General features: G+C 35.6%; 1 long non-coding RNA gene across 1 annotated transcript in view; it reads right to left on the reverse strand.

Annotated features, from left to right (window-relative positions):
- Nucleotides 1–19473, reverse strand: part of LOC123521241 — a 209888-nt gene that overhangs the window by 65016 nt on the left and 125399 nt on the right. The gene's annotated exons all lie outside the window — the stretch shown is intronic.

Here is a 19473-nt window from a genome sequence, read left to right on the forward strand (position 1 = left end):
TAAATGGAAAAACACATCATGTTCTTGGAAGACAATATTTTGAAAATATCAACACTACCTAACACGATCTACAACTATAGTACAATCCAGATCCAAATTCCAACATTTTTCAACAGGATGGAAAAACACATCATCCAATTTTATATGGAAAGGAAAGAGATATGAGATTAGCAAAGCATTACTGACAAAAGAGGAAGAACAAGGTAGGCAGCCTCAAAGTCCCTGGTGTCAACACAGCCAGAGTAGTAAAAAAACCATGACTGGTACAATGACACACATACATAAATCCACAGAAGAGAATTGAGACCCCAGAAGAAACGTCATCTACCTTTGGACAACTAATCTTCGACAAAGACTCTAGTCCGTTAAATGGGGACAAGCGAAGTCCTTTGCAATAAATGGTTCTGGAAAAATAGGATGTTTATTTTCAGAAAAATTGAGTGAAAAAATCCAAACCTAACACCACACATAAAACTAAGTCAAAATGGATCTAAGACCTATATGTTAAACCAAACTATAAAGATTACAGAAGAAAAATAGAAGCAACATTACAGGCCCTAACACATAGCATAAGTAGAATAGTAAATGCAGCTAATGCACAAATAGTATAAGATAATTTTGATATTGTATGAGACTATTATTATAAAAAATCGAGAATAGATTGACACACAGAAATTACAATAGTTTGCTGTTGTCCAAGAGGGTAAGTATATTAACTAGATAAGAACCATAGCTCCAGGGGATATCTAGGTCAATTAACAAAGAAAAGTTCATTAAGTTAATGTTCCACATCCTAGTTTAGTGAGTAGCATCTAGGGGTCTTAAGAGCTTGTGAGTCACCCTCTAACAAGTAACAATTGTTCTCTTCCCTCCTGAAAAAGCATAGGAGATTGAAGAAAAGTAAATACTCCAGGAAGCAATTAGTCCAAAAGACTAATGGCCAACATGAACTACAACTTAACCCGAGACAAGAAGAACTGGATGGTACTCAGCTACCATTACTGACCACTGTAACCAAGACCATAATAAAAAATGGATTCTTTTAAATAGAATAAAATTTAAAGCTGAAAAGATATATAACCAATTTCACTGGTGGGAAAGAAACTGGAGAAGCCTTAGAGACTATTGCCTTTCAAAGGCCTTCTAACTTGAAACTGAAGACACTCTGGGGCCATATTCTAGCCAAAGAACTCACAGGCCTGTCGAACAAAACAAACAAATCTGTCTCAGAAGATGTACAACCAGAATGCTCCTTGAAAGCACGAATGGCAAGACTTCATCTCACGTACTTGGGACATGTTATCAGGACAGAATATCTCCTGGAAAAGGATATCATGCTTGGTAAAATGGAGGGGCAGCGAAAAAGAGGAAAACCCTCGACAAGATCGATTGGCACAGTGGCTGCGACACTGGACATGAACGTAACAAGTGTGAGATGACCCAGGCCCAGGCAGTGTTTCATTCGGTTGTACCGAGGGTCACTCACTATAAGGTAGAACCAACTTTCCACCACCAAACAAGAACACGGACCAAAAATGTGAAGACTAGGCTCCTTAGAACAATCAACCATGTGAGATCAAAAGGATAACACTGACCCCAAACAAAGCATGAGACGACAGGGAGAGACAGAGAAATCAGATGCCTGGAAACAGGAGAGACAGCGTTGATAAATTGCAGGAGTTGGAAGCAATGCCACAAGACAATATGTGTATGAATATCAATTGGAAAGTGAATATCATTTCATTTCCCATTTGCTATGTAAATGTTGACCTAAAGCACAATAAAGTGTTTAAAAATGTATCTTTTAGCTAATTTGGTCAGTTGTCATATAAACAGAATTAACTGAAAACATTTTTCATATTTAAAGTTGAGGTTGATGTTATATGTGATCTTTCTAAACATACTATGAAATTTCAGTGATAATCTTGATAATCTAGAACTATTTACAAATAATCAGAGACTAGCAGCCAGCCATTCAAAATTTCAAAAGCAATTTTAGAAATGGAAACACATACGTAAACATAAACTGATTCTATAAACTACATACATCTATAGTAAAAGTTCCATTAAAAATCTGAAGATTATACTTAACTGGATCTTTAATATGACTAACTAATGCTGCATTCCAGAGGGAAAACAAGGAATCAAAACATATATACCTATGAAATATATACCATGAGAATTAAATCTCAAAGGCAAAATTCACTGCCATAGTCAATTCTGACACATAGCAGCCCTACAATACCAGGTAAGACTGCCCCTGCGGTTTCTGAGACGATATCTGATTAAAGGAGTAGAAAGCCTCCTCTTTCTCCTTCACAGTAGCTGATGGTTTTAAAAGGCAGAACTTGAAGTTAACAGCCCAACTTGTAACCACTCCACAACCAGGGGTCCTTTAAACCACCATGAAACCAAAACAACTGTGAGTTTAGCCTGAAGAGACAACTGGAGTTCAGAAATGGGAGCACAATCTTGCTCTACTCAAGATTAGCACTACATTTGCAACACCAAAGGTTAGGAAGGAAACGGAAAATTATAATCTGTTAGGTAGAGTTAGAGTAGAACTATTAAACATGGATATGCAGGGGATGTTAATAAATGGCAGAGAAAGCATTTTCAAATTAGGTGGAGGAAGAGGAGGAAATTTCACTTTTTGAGAAAATTAATTTGGTCATTTCACAAATAAAAGTAATTTTTGTCCACTATCCTACCCACTAGAATGTAAGTGCCAGGAGGACAGGAACTTTGTCTTTTCCACCATACTTTCATTCCTATGAATAATGTTTGACCCATTCTAGGTGAGCATGGAATATTTTATTGAGTAAAAAAATAACCTAAGTTTATAGCTATTTATAGATAAAAAATTTAGTATTAATCAATGCATACCAGAAGTTAACTAGTATGCATTAAATTTTGATTTTCGGCAACTTCAATGTCATGCAACATATTTTTGTGGCTCCAGTCCATATTACTTTAATTAAGGGAAACAATGCTCATATAAATGATCAGACTTAAATTTCAATCTCTTGGTTGCTGTCTAGCCAATTCCACCTCCTTGTACAACAGAACAAAACACTGTTTGGTCCAATCCTCACAATCATTGCTGCGTTTGACTCCATTTTTTGCAGTTACTGTGTCAATCCAACTTGCTGAGGGCTTTCCGCTTTTTCAGTTACCCCTAGTTTACTAACTACAGTGTACTTCAACAAGCTCAGATTCCTCCTGATACTGTGTCCAACATATGTGAGTTGAAGCTGTGCTACGTTACTCACTAAAGCTATATGTTTTCTAAGACAAATTTGTTTATTCTCCTTGAACCCCATAAAAAATTAATTAATATTATTCTACTCCATAATTAAAGTGAATTGTCATTTTTCAGTATGCCTTATTCATAGTCCAAACATAAATGCTTTCACAACCATAAAAAGAGATGATTCAAAAGATCACGACCTGAGCCAGGTGCATCTTCGTCCTCACGCTGACACCTTTGACTCTCAGTGCTTTAGAGGATTTTGGCAACAAAAAAACAATGCAATACAATGTTTTTGTTTTTATGTTTTCTTGTCTGCTGCTTCTAAGAGCATCTATTGTGGATCCAAATCGAACGAAATACTTCACAAATTTAATATATTTTCTCCAGTCAAATTGTGAATATTTTTGTTTTCTGTATGCTGTGATGTAATCTATACTGGAAGTTGCATCGCTGATATTCATCAGTGAATGTTATATACTCTTCACTTTCCGCAAGGAAAGCTGTGTCATGAAAATAATATAGGTTCTTTATCTTCCAATCTGGATAGATTATTTCCTCAAAATACTGACTAAATAAATATGATGAACGGATATAATCCCAATGCACATCTTTTGTCTGATATTGAAACAGGGTCCCTCGTTCTATTGAAAAGATTGCCTCTTGGTTTATGTACATTTTTCACACGAGCAGAATTTAATTTTTCTGGAATTCCATTCTTTTCAATGTTATGATCCACAGAGTTGACTGCCTTTACAGGGCCAATAAAACAGAATTATACATATCTCTGTTTACAAATATTCTTTTGTTTTAGCTAAGATCCATCTGATGCCAGCAATTCTATGCCCTCTTCAAAATACAATGCCCTCTTTTAAATTCTAGCAGTTCACTATTGATATATTGCTGCAACAGATTTTTAATTATATTCTGCAAAATTTAACTTGCATGTGATACTGATAATAGTATTCAATAATTTCTTCATTTTGTTGGGTCACCTTTTGTAGAATGAGCAAAAAATGAATATCCTCCAGTTTGTTGGTCATGTAGCCATCTTCCAAATTTCTTAGCATAGATGAATGAGTGCTTTCAGCATTGCATCTGATTTTGGAAGATTTCAATATAATATCAAAGAATAGTAATATGGGGAGAAACAAAATCAGGTAAACTACTACGAAAAGAAACAAGAGTCACTAGGGCCAATATTTTTGATATGTTTAAATAAAAAAGTTTTTCATAGAAGATGACAATACACCAAAATTGAATGAGGTGATGACGTCATGAAAATATCTAAGGATTATACATGTAATATTTTATTTTAATAAATTTGTTTCCACATCATTAGATACCATACAATTAAAGGTTTAAGCACTCCAACAAAATCTGTGCAATCATCACCACCATCAATTTCAGAATTTTTTTTCATTCTTGTACTCATTAACTCTCTATTTCCCCCTCAAATTTCAACCCCCAAAACCCTTCATAACCTTCAAACCGGAAAAACAAACTCAGTGCTATGGACTTGATTTTGACTCATAGCAACCCTGTAGGACAGGGTAGAACTGCCCCGTGGGTTTCCAAACTGCAATTTTTAAAAAAAGTATGAGTTGTAAACCTCTTGATTCTCCCTCAAACAGCTGGTAGTTTCAAGCTGCTTACCTGTAGTTAACAACCTAGATTCAAACTGCTTACCTGTAGTTAACAACCCATCTTGCAATCCACTATACCACCAGGACTCCTTACTATAATCTTAAAAAACTATTAATCCTGTTTCTCTCTATATAGATTTATCTATCCTGGATTTCATATAAAGAAAAACATATCAACCCCCCCCAAAAAAAACCCCAAATAAACAAACCCAACAACAGTGACAAAATAAAACATAGAAAAAAATTTTCTTAAAGAAAGCAGAAGATAATAAAAACCAGAACAAACTTAAAAGGCATTAAAAGGGAGAACAAATGATAAGGTGTTAAATTTTAACCTATGTCTGCACTAAACCATTTTCCAATTCATTCTGTGTAATGACAAGGATATTCACATCCCTAGCCCAGGGGTTTGCAAACTATAGCTTGAGAGTCATATGCAGCTCCTTTGGTACATACGTGTGGCTCTGAAGTCAAATTGAAAAATTTTAAGGATATTATTCAGATAATGTTGATTTCATTTGTTTATAAAAATATATTTATGACTCTCGAGTAATTTTTAAATTGCCTTCTGCAAACCAGGTGCTCAAATTTAAGCTCTAATACAGTTCCCTCCTCAAGTCTTGGATTTTATTATTTACAATTCTTGAATTGTACTCGCTAGTATGCTTCTTCAGTGGGGACTTAACTTACACCTCACTTGGATGACTGCTTATTTTAACACGCCTTTCAGGCCTCAGACGCTAATCTTTCCGATAAGCTGGCATTACCCGATTTCTTCACCACACTCTGCTTTAGCACCTATATCTTCAGTAATCACTACAAGAGGGCAAGGATGGAGTAGGGACACCTCATAGGAATGAATTGTTCGTAGATTAGGATTTACAATTAAGAGAAAGCTCGAAATCCATTTATATATATATGGTTTTATAAGTCCCTGGTCCACTTTAGAAATATCATTATCATTTTATGGTGAATATTATAAATCATCCCTTTGGGACACATGGTAGGTAATTCTATTGACCGTAACATTAATTTAGCCAATGGTGCAAGTGAAAAATACTGTTGAGAATAAGAGAATGCACACATAGAGGACAGCTTTTTATACAATACATGTATTATTGACTCGTACAGCTTAAAAACTTAAGTTGACTAGACCCTTTATGAAAATAATGCAGGTTGGAGAGAGGGAAAACCTTCAATAATGTTCATTCACTAAGATAAAAATGACCATAAAAATGAAAACATTAAATAAGCAAGTTTTAAGTTACCAATTATTGGGCTGCCTCAAAGAAGGAGATCTGAATCCAAATCAAATGACCATAACCTTGAAATAGTAGTCACATGCTTTTTCTCACACTAGTGTGTTTCAGCCTTTAGTCCGGAGTATTTCAGGCCCTTTAACTGGCGTAAAGGTAAAATTCAGTTTGATTGGTGGGGTTTACAACTCAGGTCCTTCTGGTGTGGCCTACAAGGGAGTTGTGCACCTGGAAAGGGAAATGTCTAAAGTCCTAGTTGTCTATAGAATACAGCCTGTGTCATCCAAGACCGGGCAGAAATTCAGTCAAAAGTGCCTGCTTAGGAACATAGTATGAGTCATATTGTCCCATTAGCGGTCTATATAAGCAATGTTAAGCATTTTCCCCAATGCTAGGTTGCCCACCTGATTTACCCACCAATAACCTTCTCTGAGACAGACATGCCCTCCAATCCACCTTTGTTTTTAAGTTTACATTAAGGTTCTCTGAGTACCCTTGTAGGAGTGTTTATTAATTGGGATTAGAACAATGCTATATAGTAGGCACTGGTCTTCTCCCTCCAGCCCCAATATGAGAAAATGGCCCGAGGTGAACTCTAATGAAGTAGTTTGTTGTTGTTGTTTTTTTAAAGATCATTTTATTGGCGGCTCTTACAGCTCTTATAACAATCCATACATCAATTGTATCATGCATATTTGTACGTATGTTGCCATCATTTTTTTCAAGCACATTTGTACATTTACTGCCATCATCATTCTCAAAACATTTGCTTTCTACTTGAGCCCTTGGTATCAGCTCATTTTCCCCATCCCTCCCCACCCTCTATCATCATGAACCCTTGATAATTTATAAATTATTATTTTGTCATGTCTTACATGGTCCAGCATCTCCCTTCACCCACTTTTCTGTTGTCTGTCCCCCAGGGAGGGGGTTATATGTAGATCCTTGTAATCAGTTCCCCCTTTCTACCCTACCTTCCCTCTACCCTCCCATTATCACCACTGGTCCTGAAGGGTTCATCTGTCCTGGGTTCCCTGTGTTTCCAGTTCCTATCTGTACCAGTGTACATCCTCTGGTCTAGCTAGATTTGTAAGGTAGAATTGGGATCATGATAGTGGGGGGGGGGGCAAAGCATTTAAGAACTAGAGGAAAGTTGTATGTTTCATCGTGGCTACTCTGCACCCTGAAGTAGTTTTTAGGATAGACAAATAAGGGGAGATGTGGTGTATATGAATCATAAGCATTAGGCAGGCATACCACTTGTTTGTTTTGGAGACCAGATTAGACTAGATGACCTGAAAATAGACCTGCCTTTGTCTTGGTGTTTATTCTTGTATGATGGTCTCATACAATATTTGTCCATTAGTGATTGCCTAACTTTGCTCAGTATATTGATTTCCAGATCATGTTAATAAACCTTATTCTAATCTTGCATCTATGAATTTTTTATCAGTATATAGGTTGAATAAACACAGTGCACATCTTTTCCGGTTTTAACCATGGGATATTCCTGTAGTTCTATGCAGTTGTCTTTACATAGATAGATTTACTTCTGGGTTTTCTATTCTGGTCCATTGGTCTATGTATCTATCAATATACCTTTATCAGGCTGTTTTGGCTACGGTGGCTGTGTCAAATGTTTTCAGGTTGGGATGTTCAAGGCCTCCTGCTTCTTAAGCAGTCCTTTGCTCAACCTAGGTCTCTTGCTCTCCACATGAAGTTGGTAATTAGTTTTCCAATATCTTTAAAGAATGAAGTTGGAATTTGGAGCCACAATGCGTTGCATTTATAGTTTGCTTTATGTGGTATTGACTTTTTCACAATACTAAATTCTTTTGTTTGTATAAACCTTCACTGGTTTCTTGCAGCAGGGGTCTAGTTTTCTTTATACAAGACTTTGTTTCTTTGGTTAGGTTTATTCCTAAGCATTTCATCGTTTGAATAGCTATTATATATGGTAGTTTTCCTGATGGATTTTTCAGAATTCCATTCACTGGTGTATTTCTGCTTGTTAATCTTTCATCCTGCTAGTTTACCAAATCCTTCAATTGTTTCCAAGAATCTTTTACTGGAGTCTTTGGGATTTTCTACACATAAATTCATATTAACTGCAAATACTAGGAGTTTCACTTTTTTTCTACCAGACTGTATTAGCTTGATTTCTTTTTGTTGTCTAATGCTTTTGACTAAGACTTACAGCACAACGCTGGATGCAAATGATATTAGAGGGCTTCCTTGTCTGGTGCCCATTTTCTGTGGATGTTTTACTGTCTTTCTCCACTGGATGTGATGTTGGCCATTGTTTTTTCATATATGGCCTCTATTGCTTTGAGGAATTTCAATTCTATTCCTATTTTGTTGAGTGTTTTTACCAGAAATATGTGCGAGATATTGTCAAATGCCTTTTCTTCCTCTACTAATATGACCATGCATTTCTTATTCTTTGCCTTGTTTATGTGGTGGATTACGTTCACTGTTTTTCTAATGTGGAACCATCCTTGCATATCTGGTATGAAGTCCACTTTGTCATAATGGATTATTTTTTGATATGTTGTTGGATCTACTGGACAGAATTTTATTGAGAATGTGTGTACATTCATAAGGGATATTGATCTGTAGTTTTCTGTCCTTGTGAAGTGTTCGCCTGGTTTTTTAAATCATGATTATGCTCACCTCAGGGAATGAGTTTGGGAGTTTGTTATCCATTTTTATATTGTGGAATAGTCTCTGTGAAATTGGTGATAGCTCTTCTCTAAATAGGTAATAGAGTTCCTCTATGAAGCCATCTGGTCCTGTGATTTTCTTGGTTGGAAACTTCTCAATGATCTTCTCTATTTCTTCTTTTGTTATGGGTCTGTTGAGGTTTTCAACATCAGTCTGCATTAATTTGGATAGATGGTGTATTTCTAGATATTTGCCCATTTCTTCTAGGTTATCAACTTGTTGGAGTACACGCTTATGTAGTAGTGTTACTGTTAGCTTTTTGTTTTTGTTTTCATGGGAACTACTGTGATGTTATCCTTTTTATTCCTAAATATTGCACCTCTTAAATATTTGCACCTTCTCTTGCTGTTCCTTTGTTAACTTTACCAGTGATTTGTTGATTCTGTTTATCATTTCTAAGAACTAATTTCTTATCTTGTTGATTTTTCTATTGTTTGTTTTCCAATTCACTTATTTCCACTCCAATCTTTCTGATTTCCTTTATGCTATTGGTTTGGGTTTATGTTGTTGCTCTCATTCCAGTTGTGGAAGGTGTTGTGTTAAGATGTGGTTTCAGATTCCTCCTCTTTTGTCATGTGTGCATTGATTGCTATAAACTGACCTATGATAACTGCCTTTTCTATGTCCCAAAGGTTTTGGTATGCTGTGTTATCATTCTCACTTGTTTCAAGGAAGTATCCCTTATTTGTCTATTATTTAGTCATTTTAAAATAGTATGTTGCCCATTCTCCATATTTGGCTTTATGATTTTATTTTTTCTATTGTTGACTTCTAGTTTTATAGAAGACATCTAATCTTGCTAAGAAAAATGATGAGCAAAACCTCAAACATGCAGTCAAAAACTATTATCTTGTTACTATTGTTTTCATAAACTGTGGATTCCGTCATTCACCAAAAGCAAACTGATTGGCAGTGACTCTATGCTGACTCAAAGCTACCCTAGAAGACAGGGTGAACTTCCTCTGCGAGTTTCTGAGACTGTAACTCTTGATGGGAGTGGAAAGGCTGGTGGTTTCAAACTGCTGACTGTGCTTAGCAGGCCAAAGTGTAACCACCATGCCACTATTAGATTATAAAATTGCTTGGCAGCTTTTTTTTTTTTAACCTTCTCTACAGCTCCTTATATAGTGACTAGCAAAAGTTAATAAACAGTTACAAAACAGAAAATATGAATGTAAAATAATCACTGAGTTAATTAGAAAAAGTTAACAGGGTATATGAATATTTAAAAGTCAGAGTATTTCATATGCCAGAGTCAATCCAGCTCTTTTTAATCACTGTCACACAATAAGTAATCTTTTCTGGATTTGAGGAGGGAATTATATTTAAAATAGGTAGGACCAACTAATCTTGAATAACCAAAGAGTAAGAATGAACTGGCAAACATGAAAGTTATCAATATTAAGCCGTTATCTTTACTGTTGCATGCCTTGTTTGCCTTCATCAAATTAACAATTATTTGCAGCATAAAAACCCTGATACATATGTACTTGAATTATTTAGGCATTACTAATGAAAACGTGGGGCTTTATATATCATAAATATTCAATAAGCCTTTTTATTGGATTAAACTAAATAACCTAATTTAATTAAGGAAAAGTTATCTTTGGTTTGGTAGTTTTGACACTTTAAAGTTAGCACAATTTTTGACAAGTTTACAAAATAAATTGCAACACTACAAAAAAAATCAATTGATAAATTCACCCCCTACAGCAAAAGGCTAGAGAAGAGATTTTATCAAAAATTGAAATATAAGAAAAAGTAGGATATTAGAATTGAAAGAGAAATATCAGACAAATGTCAGTAACTGTATTATGCAGGATATTTTACAGGTAACCTTTCCATAAACATAGTGGAAATAATTGACTAATTATACAGGGGAAAATTCTGCATATTGTTGGCAAATTCATTCATTATCTTTAGGCTGACATTATATACTTTGTTGTGTTGCTATTGTTGGGTGGCTTCACTTGGTTCTGACTCCCAGAGACCCTATGCACAACAGAAAAACACTACCTGGTCTTTATCATCCTCATTATCATTTTGAGGTTTGAGCTCATGGTTTCAGGCATCGTGTCTCTCCATCTATCTCCTTCATGGCTATCCTCTTTTTTACTGACTCTGTACTTTTACAAAGCATTCCTTTTAGAAGTATGGGTTTCCATTTAACAGCCTTGGTGGTCTCCATTTAGGATGCATCGGGCTATTTGAGGGCAAGATCATCAGTTCAAAACCACGACATCAAACAGAAAAGACTTTCTACTCCCATAAAGAGGTACAGCCTTAAAGACCCATGCAGGGAGAGGAGGATTGTACTCTGTCCTTTAGGGTTGCATAAGTAGGATTATCTCAATGGCAGTGATTTTTTTATTGTTTGTTTTTGTTGTTGTTGTTGTTTTGGTCTCCATTTGTTTGGGTACTGTTGCTCATGTGTCTAAAATTTCTTCTCCACGATGGAATTCATATAATTATATTTAAGTTTCCTTAGGGAGAATTTATTGTTTTGTTTATTATACTCAGACAGTAATCCTGAAGAAGCACTTTACCATGGAAGGTTAGGCTACAGCTAACATACCTGCCATTGGAATGAAAGAATCACAAATTAAAATAGTCTAACTATTCCACAACAGTGAACCAGTTAGAAAATGTATTAGTTGCTGTTATTAATTATTGTGAACTCCAATTGGATCCATGGTGAACTACGCAGAGTAGAACTGCTCCATACAGAGTTCAAAGCGAGAAGCTTGGAAGCCCATCACCAGGCCTATCTTGCTAGGTGCTTCTACGTAGCTTCCGAAGGCCAAACTTTGGTAGTTTGAGTGCTTAACCATTTATACCACCAGGGGACACCATGATGATTCTTAGTAGTCAGATTTTAAGTGATCATATCTGTGCTTTTTCAAAGAAAAGCTTGCAATATAGAAAACAAAAAAGGTTGATATATATTTATATAGTAAGCACAGAAAACAGAACAATATATGTATCCATTTCAATGAGAGGCCCATAGAGAAATAAACAAAATATATCTTGATAACAGATGAAGCTATTCCAAATCAATTTTGGATAGGGCAGTATAAATTCAAAATCAATATTAACTGAAAACAAGCAAATGACTATTTTAATCAACTACAAACCCATGCTTTTATTCCCACATCAGATTTTATTTTAAATTCACAGTGGTAAACATGCCATTCAAAGGCCACCTACAGCATAATTTTGATTCTCCTAGAGAGTTATTTCAACTGGTAATATCTTATATGGGACCTTCCTTACTTTAGTTCAGATGGACGTAAACTACTTAGGACACTTCTTTATCAGTAATTATAGAAGAAAATTGTTTTTCACTAAACTACAATTTAAATGTGAGGTTTACTTGTATACTATTTTTAAAATGGCAAATAAAAATCAATTTATAAGCCTCAAAGGATATCAGAAAGAACCTTAACTATAGACATTTGTACAGTTAAGAACGCAAACATTCCTTCTAAGACTGAAAAAAGTTCATTTAATTCTAGTCCATCCACACTAATGCTTCCTAAACAACAGGCACTCACTCTGTCTTTGGATACTACGAAGCTTTAAAACCTTGAAAACCATCGGATACATTCTATAGTAGACTTCTCCAAGAGTCCTGCCTACTAATGACCTGGCTAAAGTATAGCTAAAACCAACTGAAAGCAAATCAAATTCAGTGAGCCCAGAGGGAACAACAAAAGACTATTCTACTGATTCAGTTATGCTTGCTGTTAGGTACTTCAGTTTCCTTCCAAACAAAGGAGGCAAGTTCAGAAAAATTACAGCTACAGACTACTGCTTTTAACCCTAAGTTCCAGTCAACTTATACTTCCCCCTCAGTTCTCTCCTTAAAAATCATCTCAACCTTTTGCTCTATTACGTGCAGCTTCACTAATTTTATTTCCCAATAGCAGGTTGCTTTAAATAAATTCTTAAAAAAGCACACATCAACAAATAAATAAATTAAAACTCAGGGACTATAAAAAGTACACATTCTAACCTGCTTAATTATTAACAGGTAAACAGAATGCATTTCTGAATTATTTACTTAATCTCCTTCAACTAGAATTTTTAAAGTTTTTGAGCTCTGAATATGTTCGCCTTTTAAGTATCTTAAAGCAGTTATTTTAAAATATTCTACTAAGCCATTTAACAAAAACAATTAAAAAGCACCAAAGTAAATGCATATGAATTTGAACAATGCTCAAGAACTTCACGACATTTTTAATATTTCAAAGGTCAAGAAAATTATTTTCCTACCAAATTTCTCCAACCTTCTCTCAGAAATATTTTTCTGCTTTAAATTTAGACATAATTAGTAGAAATAGATGGACCTATATTTTGTTAGTAAAATTAATGCATACTATTTTGAAGCAAGACTTTATACACTACATATGCCTAAGCATACCATAAGAAATATGCAATTGTGAAACTACAGAAAATATCAGTAACTCAGAAATTATGAAAAAGAATCAGTAAGCTGTAGAAAAACATCACCAATCTCTCTGGACAAAATAGCAGCTGGATTAATGTACTGAAGAATCACCTGTTTGACACAAGGAAACAGATTACCTAGAATACTGATGAATTAAATATGGTTAGCTAAGGTTTTACCAGGAGAGAAAACGATTGTATTTCTAAACAAAAAGCAAACAAACAAAAAAAAAACTAAGGCATGCTAGTTGTTTTCCTGTGTTATTAAAAATAGAGGGGGCTTCCAAATTCATAGAAAAAAAATCCTTTATATTTCTAGTCCCTTTTTCCATGCACTTTTGAACCATAGTTTATCTTCATTAAAGATGAAATGTATATACTACCTTAAGGGAAAACTTTTAATCATTTGGGGGATCATAACACCTTTTTGAAGGTGATAAAGCTAAGGCTACCTTCCTCTATAAAATAAGTTTATGCCTACTGAATTTTATATAAATTTCTAGAAGTCTAGGGGGCCCTAGGATCTCTTTCCCTCTCACGTTGCATAACTCTAAACATTTTGTAAGGCAAACTATACTGACTAAAGGGTGGTTCCAGGACATAGCAAGGATGTTTGAAGCTGCTTTTTGAACATCCCTTGAATAATGTGCAAGTTTCTATAGACTTGACTCCTTGTTTTCGAAAAGGGGTGGGTAAAACAATTCTAGTTAATTTAGTTGGGTAAAGGTTACCCAACTGGGTAAAGGTTAAATATGCCTCCTTTTAGGACAATTGCATTATCAGTACTTTAGTTTTTTAAAAATAGTGCTGCTTTCGAATCATTCAATATTCCAGAAGGGGCAACAATTTTCTCCTTAATATTTTTGCAAGTTTCAGAGGAGGAAAGGTCAGAGAAAAAGCTACTTAGCTTTAACCTCTGATTTAAAAAGTCAAAAGATAATACAAATATTACCTTAGTATTCCTTATATTGAGATTTTGTTCTAAGTGCTTTTAATCCACATACAAATGTATTTAATTCTCATAAAAACTCCAAAAGGTAGGTAATGTCTTCCCCATGTTTTGAGGTGTAAACTGAAGCACAGAGATATCAAGCAATTTGTTAAAGGTCATCTTGCTTCAGATCGTCAGAATCAGAATCCATACCCAGTCAATCTGGCTGTAGAGTCTGCACTCCTCCACACCATCGTACACTGCCAACTTCAATCTTTCATGAACTGAGGGGTTTCTTGAGTGATTTTATATTTAACACGATTCCATTTCTTCACTACGATGTAAGAACCACTCGTACTGTTTTTCCCAGTCAAATTCACTTGGAGAATTGTTCATAAGTTGCAGACAAAACTGGCATCACCCTTGTGCAGCTGGTAGTTAGATTCCATTGTAAATTTCCCAGACTCAAATGTCCCAGATGGAAAAACTAGACACCACAAGCTCAGCAAATGTGAAACCCTGCAATAAAAGTTGACCCTTCATTTCCTTTTTGGAAATACTTCTGATGTGATAGAAAATTGAATGATTATATATTCTAAGAGCTAACCAAGACAACACTATCAATGGACCATATGATCATAAACAGTTCTACCCAAAGGTGGGATTTCCTGCTATCCCTAATTCATTTGAAGTATAAACTAGACTATATTTGATTTTTATTTTCTAGTCTTTTACAGTTTCTGTGAAATGAACTATTACAGTAAGGCACATATTTAGTGAGGGTAAGCAAGTTGGTTCAGTGGCCAAAGCTGCAGCAATGTGAAGATTTTCTTGGCAGAGCCTTCTCACAGACAGATTGAGTATTCCTAGAGACAGCGACCAATTTGTACCGCAGGATTTGCTTTTCGTGTGGTACCAACCTTTATATGTTTTAAAGTTCCATTAAGAGCAAAGGCTGATGAAAAAAAAGTCCCCATCTTTACGGTTTATTTATCAAATATTTTAGTTACAAATTTGTTCCATTTAATTTGCACTAAATTATTCCCAATTCATCTGTGCAAACAAGCCAGGTACCAGAGACACAAATGTGAAAGGCTAAAACAAGGGAAAATGTTAGGAATAAGAATTGTTAAGGATCAGATATACGAGAAATAAAAATGCAGTGCAACACAACAAGAACATAGTCACAAGACAGCATGACAAGGAAGAACCTGGAAAACTGAGACAGCTTTTGACACTGGGACCAGGGACTTTTATGCAGTAATTGGGTCCAATGAATTGAAGCCAAGCTAGTAATGGAAACCTGGGTAACATGGAACATATGCCTGGATACGTGATCATCCTCAGCTTCTGTCTCTAAAGCATCTTACATATCATAATGAAGAACACATTTAGAAATCACTTAGCTATTACCTTATTCCATGTAATGTTTCCTAATCACTTTCACTATAAAATCCTGTGTGCGTGGTACCATAATCTGGTACCATTAATTTACTTATATCTACTTCCAAATAATGAAAAAATGTGCACTTCCCAACCTAATCAAGCAAAATGCTAAACCACTATACATTGCTTTACCAAACAATTACACTGGGGTCTTCCACATATCAAGCAACATTCATGGAGTTGAAACACTTTCACACATGATTTAGATTTGACAAAGCCTTTTCCTAAACCTTCAACCTGTCCTCTATGGTGTCTTTTCTGTGTCCCCCAGCATGAGGTATTCTTGTTCATTCTTTTCATTTCTGTTAAATTTAGAGTGAACAAGAACCAATTTTAACTTGAGAGATGCCTGGATGAGAAAATAAAGCTATGATATAATATATCACAGCACTCAGAAACCAAGTAAATGATTTAGGAACTGGCTGGCAATCATTCTCAAGGTTGTTGTGATCCACAGATTTCAGGGACATGGTCAAGGTAGAAAATTCTGATGAAAGATAATAGTAAAAGAATAAAGTCTGTATCTGACTAGTGCACCTAATCCAAAAAAGTCCCAAATGAGTTGGTGTACGGATAACATTTGACCTAAGAATAATACGTAAGGCTTCATATTTTCAATGAAAGCATAGCTTTATCTTTGTCTTAGTATGTAAAGTAGATTTGAGATTAAGTGATAGGCCAGGAATTTTGTACTATGAGGCAGAATATGGCCAGTGAGGTTTAAATTTAAGTAATGTATTAAATACAATGCATTGAATTTTCAATTGTTTTACTACATAGTTTTACTACAGACTCATTATTATTTGTTTCCTAAACCCTATCTGTATCTTTTTATATACTTCAGGTTTTCACAACTGTTGCAAGTATTATTTCAAGTAATGCTTTTTTTATACAAACATCCCAACCCCACCCCTACCCCATGACTGTTTCCTACATGATTCTCCCATGTACCCCTTATTCAAAGTCAGTTCTGCTTCTGGAATTTGCCTTTATTTTTTTCTTCCGAAAGATGTATTAATGTGGAGCATACACCATGTACTCCCTGACATTCTGATTTCAATGGTATCTTCCCAGTTCAAGATCTAGTGCATTCATGCTCATACTGTTCTTCCTCTGTGAAGCTGGTATTGACTCATGGTGCAGAGTTGGGATGTTTTGTGCAGTCACTGGAGTTTGGCCCATTTCCAGTACAGACATTTCCTGTGCTAAAAATCAATTACATTTTTTAAAAATTCTTTTCTTAAATCCTCCCGCCATCATCCTCATGCAATGCATAGCATTTCTTATGAGCCCCTGCTCACTCGCTGCCCAGTGCTATATAAGTCCTTTTCAGGCAGCATGTACAGTAACTGTATAGACCTAGGCAGGATGACATTCCAGTCAGAGTCTCCTTGGTCTTCACGCCAAAAGACAAGTTATCAAACTCTTTATTTCTCCAAAACTCCATCTCAATGCTCTCTCATCTGAGTCATCTAGATAAGATGAATTTACTGAGGCACCTATGCATGGTCTTGTTCTTTTAAACAGAACAAAAATTGATTCAGATGACTTCAAACCAATCTTTGTCATTTTAGCTCAGCTAACTAGATTTTTGTTGGGAATGCATTGACCATTTCACCATGAAAACACCCAAGATAACATATAGAGGGTACTTATCTTATGCCCTGTTTCTACTAACAGTCTTATAGCCATACAAACAGTCTTGATAGATGCTGTTGGGTCAGTTCCAACTCATAGTGACCCTAAGTACAACAGAACAAAACACTGTCTGGTCCTGCACCATCCTCACAATGGTTATTATGTTTCAGCCACTGCTTCAATCCAGTTTGTCCACAGTTTTCCTCTCTCCTTTGGTGCTCTTCTATTTTGCCAAGTCTAACATTCTTGTCCAGGGCCTGGTTTCTCCTAACAACATGTAGAAAGTACACATAATGAAGTGTCATCTCCTTGCTGCTAGGAAGCATTCTGGCTGAATTTCTACCACTTGTCTGTCAGTTTGCCACACTGGGGTTTTATGTGTGTTGCTCTGGTGCTGTAAGCTGTATCACTGGTATTTCAAATACCAGCAATATCACCAAAGGTGAATAGGTTTAAGTGGGGCTTCCAGACTAAGAACAGATTGTTATGGAAGAAAGGGTGTCTATTCTGAGGAATTAGTCACTGGGGGGTGAGGAAGGGGAACGAGTAACCGTGGAACATTGTCAGATGCTACAAGCAAACATAAAGGATGCTAAATGAAAGCTGTATCTCGCTTTTACAAGGATACAGTTATATGATTTTCTATTCTTTTAAAAGCCACACGTGTTCAGAGATTTTGAACACGCTGTTCTGAAAGGCTCTTTTCCCAAATCTTTACATGCTGTTTCCCCTTCTCATCATGCATTTGGAAGCTCAAAAGGAACCTTTTCTATGCACCCCCCTTAAATTTTTTTTTATTGGTAACTAATACAGATATCATATAATTCCATAGTTCAATCACATCAAAAATTATTGTACAATTGCGACCAGGTTATTTTTATTCCAATATCTACCCAGAATCCTCCTTTATTCACCTAACTCACTACTTAATGATCCAATTTTTTTCCTTCTCAGGTTATCACTATCTGCAATTCTATATATACACACACACATACACACACACGTATATATTGTCTATTTCTCTGTGTTGGGCATCTTATCTGTCTTAGTCTCTGCTAAATTGCTTGCCTGCTGCTAGGCAAAATAGGTAGCAGAAAGTAAGCACTCAAATATCTGAAAGATGAATAAATGAATGTACAAAATCATAATGAAATTAGTATCCATGCCAAAAATATTTATGAAGCTCCTGTAGCATGGAGGGTGATCTTTTTATATTGGATCTCAGGCTAAGGAATGAATGCTCTACTCCTAGTGTAAGGACATTTGAAAGAAAGGTTCCAGATTAACTTCATGACATTATTTTGAATTAGAACTTATATATTTTGGTGCTTAAGATGAATGTAATTGTTCCTTTTAGCCACCATACCCTTCACATTCTTCCACTGGTGCTGTTAAATGATGTAGTGTCAATTCCTTAAGATAGTGACCTTCTACACAAGAGAAAGAAATACGGGTTGTGTATATGGGGTGGGGGGGCTGTTTCTGTGCCATCCTCACAATTTATTATATTTGAGTTCATTGTTGATGTGACGGCATCAATATATCTGTGAGAATCTTCCTCTTTTTCACTGATGCTCTACTTTAGAAAGCATGGTGCCCTTCTCTAGAGACTGGACCCTCCTGAAAATGTCCAAAGTACGTAAATTGAACTCCTACCATCCTAATGTCTAAAGAGTATTCTGGCTGTACGGCTTCCAAAACAAATATGTTTGTTCTTCTGGAAGTCTATGGTATTTTTAATATCCTTAAACAACACAATAACTGAAAGGTGTCAGTTTTCTTCCCTCTTCTTGTTCATTATCTAGGGGGGTGCGTGCATATAACACAGTAGAAAATAGCATGCCTTGAGTCAGAAATATCTTAGCCTCTTTAACAGTTTCAAGAGGTCTTTTGTAGCCAATTGGCCAATGCAATCATCACTTTATTTCTTGAATGTTATTATCATGAGAACTGATTGTGGATCTAAGTCAAATGAAAGCCCTGATAACTTTAATTTCCCTTTGTTTACCATGATGATCCTTATTGGTCCAGTTGTAAGAATTTTTGTTTTCTTCCCTTAAGCCTCCTGCTATGCCATTATCTTCGTTTGTGTCTGGACAATTAGATGGAACTAAATGAAAGCAGTGATGTGAC

The sequence above is a fragment of the Echinops telfairi genome, unplaced genomic scaffold (genome assembly GCF_000313985.2).
Source record: "Echinops telfairi isolate 266 unplaced genomic scaffold, ASM31398v2 ScPeMD7_6;HRSCAF=24_0, whole genome shotgun sequence".
Lineage (NCBI taxonomy): Eukaryota > Metazoa > Chordata > Mammalia > Afrosoricida > Tenrecidae > Echinops > Echinops telfairi.